Here is a 5,677-nt window from a genome sequence, read left to right as displayed (position 1 = left end):
TCTTTTGACAGCTGAGTTTGTTTATATACCACTACTGAGCAGCAGAGTACGAGGCCGAGACTTTTTCTCGGCAGCGCCGGTTTGACCAAAATCTTGAACGGTGGCGGCGGCTCATTGGCTGCGCCGATTGAAAAATTCAAATCGCCGACTGCATAAAAGTTTAATTTTTTGCAGATTTATCGTTTCATTTTGTATGTTGCAATAAAATTAGAGATGATTCCATGTACAATTAAAGGCGCTATTACACGGTGTGATATGTTAGGACATGTCACATTTTGTATTCACATGTTAATGAAAATGTTTTCATGATTACTTTTTTTAGATAATAAATTTTGAAGCAAAAGAACTTGCTGATTTTATTCAGTAGAACATTCGCTCATTACCTATGAAACATTTTCACAAAAGTATCATCATTTTCACTGAGATTTTTTAATGTTTCAAAAAAATAATAATAATAACCGTGACATGCCGTGTAATAGAGCCTTAAATGGTAGTTTAAGATTTTAGAAAAAAATCACAACTGTATTATCTAGCATTTGACATTTAGATTTACAACAAAATCAAAACAAAGATATAAAATTGTTCTCAGCTGTTCGCATGACCTCATACTTTAAATGCATGCTGGTTGGAAACAGTGTTTCCTTGAACAAATTATCCAGATTTCCGTTTAGAAACTAGAGGGCAGAACACAAATCCAGTCAGGAAGCCATAAATTGACTTCGTTCAAAGAAGTGTGTATACCAAATTCCAATGGAGACCAGTATCTACAATTTGGTGTACCACCCATACCCTGGAACTGTTTTTTGTAGAACAATCCTTCCAGATTTCTGTTTTGAAACTTGAGGACAGGACACAAAATCCAGTCTTGAGGTCCGGAAAGGACTTGGTTCAAAAAAGTGTTTATGCCCAATTAGAAGGGAGATCAACACTTTTAATTGTGTACCGCACTTGCCCAAAACAGGGGCCGAATTACCTCATACGTGACCGAGTGCGCTTTCGTATCGAAGGAAATGTACAAAGTCCATTCTAGGGATCCCAAGTTGGGAAGGAAATTCATAAAAAGACAAATATTGGCACTAAATTTTGTGAATGTCATTGCAGGCATTCGCACAAATTGTAAAATGTAGTGCAAAATACTAACAAGTTAATCTCATTCACTATGAGTTGATAACGCATCATGATGAAACATACCGCGCATCATGATGCGTTATCAAATCGCGGTGAATGTATTACTTGTTAGCATGGGAGAGAAAGTAAACTTCCTGTTGTCTCTGTCGTACCCATTTTCGATTTTTACCTTCTTTTACCGATTGTTGATTGTTTTATAGCAGTGGCGGGCAAATACACACACTACACAAATTTTTATAGTTTTCAGGACCTGGCCCGAAGGGAAACGAATGATAGATGGTCACAAAGAGGGGGCTGTGAGCATACCAAAACTATGTGGCCTAATCTAGACATGAAAAGGTCTACAGCTTTGCTGTCATTGGCTAGAACAGTGTCCGTCACGACGGGTCACTGCCTAATCGGAAAACATGCTGAAAAACTAAAGGTTGCCAGCAACGACTTGCAGAAGCTGTGAGGACATTGAAGAAGAAGAGACTATAGAACAGCTTCTGTGTGTGTCCCGCACTAGCAGTTAGAAGGAGTTCCACTCAAGAGTCTCATTTCTTTGAGAACCTGTCTGATTTAGCGAATGTGAACATTCGCAAGTTATTGGGCTATTAAAAGCGATCCGGATGGTTCAACGGTAGGAACTAGAAGGTATCTTCTTTCTTCTGTTTCACAATGGACTAAAACGTCCGAGTGAGTCTGATGGCAGACTGCCACTTAAACCTAACCTATAATTGTTCAGAATTTCAACGAAAGTTTGAATTTTATTGTATTTTTTTTATCAAAATCAAAACAAAAAAATCTTTTTAGTAAGTTTCTACTTCACCCACCTGTTACCTTCTTGTTTTAAATAATAATCTGCAAAATGTTTGCAATTTTTTCGAAATATTCTTTTTATTAATCATTTTTGAATAGCAATCATGTTGTTTGGTTCATTGTTGTGTGTGTTTGTGTGGGTGAGTGTTATTGTGTGTTGTAATGCTTATTACAATAATTCATATTTTTGTTTTGTTCGGAATTTTTGCGGGTTTTTCTTGTTGTTGTAATTTTTTGGTTTTCAATTAAATTGGAACTTTGAGATGTTTTTGTTGTTGTCGGTTGTTTAAAGAACGGCAAACATTTAAACTTTAAAAAACTTGTTGTTGTCTCAATAAAGAAAATGACAAAAAATGGGAAAATATTTGATAATTATTGAATTTTTTCTTAAGAGGCGTGTGTTTTCCTTTGGGGCAATATTGGTTTTCTGCGTAGTTTTTTGCACATGTATGAAATTGTATTGTTGGCTTATAGACAAACTTCTTTCTTTTTGAAACCATGGTCTAACCAAAAAACACATAACGAACTGTGTGGTGGTCTCTGTCTTAGATTTGGGAGATATTTTTTCAAGGGGTTGAATTTTTTATGTTGAAAAGAAAAACAAAATAAATCAATTTAGGAGATTTTGTGTGGTATTGTAATCTTTATTTTCGTTTTTTTTTTATAAATCTTGCCTAACTACAAAACATAGAGTAGTGAAAAAAAAAATTAAAATGGAACGATTTTTGTTTTAGCATTGTTGGTTGGGTGCTGTTGTCATGGAAAGTGGAACATGAATATCGGTTTTATTTTCGATGTTAATTTCTTACTGGGATATTCAAACATAAGTTGATTTTTTCTTTGGAAAAAACGGTTTTTAGCCATTCAATATATTTATCGTTTTAAAGAGTGGTGTAAATAACATTTTTTTATTTGTGTTTTGTTTTTTAATTTGAAAATTTGATAAACAAAATTGCTTGTGGTTATTATTTTTTTGTTTGACTTTTGTTGAATTAATTTTCAATTATTGTTGCTGTTGGTTTTTCGTTTTTGGTTGTTCTAGCTTAGGAGGAGATGAAAGGGTAGTTTCGCAATAGTTTTGTGTTAATAGTGTGTAGTTTGAAGCATTTAGTTTTGTTTCATTTTAAATTTTAGATTGGTTTTCAATTTTTGTTGTTGATTTATTAATAAAAAATTATATTAATTTTGTGTTTTTTTTTTGTTTTTTGCTTTATAATTATATCATGTTTCATTAAAGTTATTATTATAATAATATATGTTAACATTGCATTTACTTGTAACTGTTCTTCATAAAAAAATGTGGAAACTAATCTTATACTTCGGTTCACATACCAGCGATTTGGGAAAAATTCTCAGGGGCTTTCTTCTTTCTACTTAAGGGTCCTTTGTTTGGGACCAGCATCCTATCTCCCTGGCCAGGCTATGAAGCTAGATTTCAGTTATTTTAGTCCTATACAAAGCCACCCATTATCTGTGGGCTACCTTTCCTATATATTCTTTTTATATAAAAGTTGTGTAATATATGTCTTTTTTTCATTTATTTTTCAATTTATTAAGTATAAGCTTGCCTCTTAATTATAGTTTTTTTTTGTTTTGTTTTTAGTTTTGTATTGTTCTTTTTTTTTTGTTTTTAATATCAAATATTAAATATATGTATGTTGTATATATATGTAAATATGATGAAGAGCGCCATTTTTTTTTTAATTTAATTTGTAACAGATAGGGTATAGAATTTGAAATCGAGCGACATCTCTAAAGAGCGAGTGAAAGTGAGAAAGAAGAGGGATTGACAGAGATTGACAGACAGTTAGTTAGCTAGCGAGCGAAAGTTTTGCTGTTGTTAGTTTTTTTTCTGTTGTAATATATATTAAATTTTGTAATTGTTTTTTTTTTTCTTGTTTTTAATTTATATTTGTATGTGTATAATTTAAAAAGTCATCATATAGTATTTACGCTTTTATTTATTTTTTATTTTGTTTGTAGAGAACAAATGTTGATGCACTGCTTTTTTGTGTTTTTGTTTTTCTTCTTTTAAATTATCGCTGCTTAATCCATAAGTTTAGAATGAATAAATTGCAATTCAATTGTTAAAATATACATATATATGTATATATATATATACGATTTTTGATAATAATTTTACTTATAATTTATTTGTAGTAATTTAATTTATTCTTCATACAGTATAAATTTATATCACTTAATATATTTCTGTTTTCGGTTTTTCTTTTTAATTTTAAGAGATGAGAAAAATTGCTTTATGAGTGAGAGTAGTTTCAATATTTTCTTCTTCTTACTCAGAGAACTGTAAATCTTTGCACAACTAATAAAAACTATGTTCTCTTTAAGGGGCTGTTCACATTTACCAGCGTATTCACAAAACTTGATGAAGCCTTAAAATAGGTTTAAGGCCTGGTTTCGCTCTCGTAAACTTACTGTAAATGTAGGAAAACGTGTCAGCTGTTTTCAGACCCTTAATCGGCACATCGGTCTATATGACAGCTATATCCAAATACAGTACGATCTTTAACATATTTGGGTCGGATAGCGGATAAAAAATAAAGCTTTTATTCGCTTCAGACCCTTTATCGGGATATCGGTCTGTATGACAACTATATCTAAATATAGTCCGATCCGAACCATATTTGGGATGGATGTCGGAAGAACAAAGACTACCCTCTGTTTCAAATTTCAGCCAAATCGGGTAATAAATAAAGCTTTTATGGGCTTTAGACCCTTTATCGGCAGATCGGTATGTATGGCAGCTATATCTAATACAGTCCGATCTGAACCATATTTCAAATATCAGCGAAATCGGATGAAAAATAAAGCATTTATAGGCATTAGACCCTTTTGTCAGAAAATCGGTCTATATAGCAGCTATATCCCAATATGGTCCGATTTGGCCCGTTCAAGAACTTAACCAGCGTGCATCAAAAAGACGCATCTGTACCACATTTCAGCTCAATATCTCAATTTTGAAGGCTGTAGAGTGATTACAGACAGATTACAGGACAGACACACGGACATCGTTAAATCGTCTTAGAATTTTACAACGATCCGAAATATTTATAGTTTGTAGGGTCGAAAATAAATATTTCGATGTGTTGCAAACGGAATGACTAAATGAATATACCCACTATCCTGCGGTGGTGGGTATAAAAATGTATGTTTAAAAAACTGCTATTCTCCTATTCTATTTCTCTTTGGAGTTTATTACAATTATTGTTAATAATTAAGGTTGAATGGGTAGCCCACCATGAAAAGTTTGGTCAGTAAAAGTGAGACATATGTGATAACAAGAAGATATAAGGGGGTAAGCACCAATACGGTGCCGTCGTAACGGCTAATCCATGTTAGCACAATGTCGTAAAACTGGGGTCTATTCACACACTCCGCCAGGCACTTCTACCACACTGTACTAGAGCAAATTGTAAATCCCTTCCCAGAATTTCTGTGCGTCATATCGTTATGGCACATAGCTCTGCCTAAAATGTTGTGTGTGTCGTAGTATAGCCCCAATCCAGACCCTGTCTCCTGAAACCCTCCTCAGTCTGCCCCCCGCTTCCATAGTGTCCAGAAGGGAAACTTGGCCTTTTCTGTCTTCCCATGCGGGTCAGGGCGGTGACTCCTCTCTTCGTTGTTAAATGCCCTCTCAATATTCGAGAAGGCCGCCATCGTGTACTCCTTCAGTTGGAAAGACGTCTCAACATCTCGCATCACTGCGTGGAGGGCCGTCTTCTCTGAC

This window comes from Stomoxys calcitrans, chromosome 5 (assembly GCF_963082655.1).
Source record: "Stomoxys calcitrans chromosome 5, idStoCalc2.1, whole genome shotgun sequence".
Classification (NCBI taxonomy): domain Eukaryota; kingdom Metazoa; phylum Arthropoda; class Insecta; order Diptera; family Muscidae; genus Stomoxys; species Stomoxys calcitrans.
Note: the sequence above shows the minus strand (reverse complement) of the source record.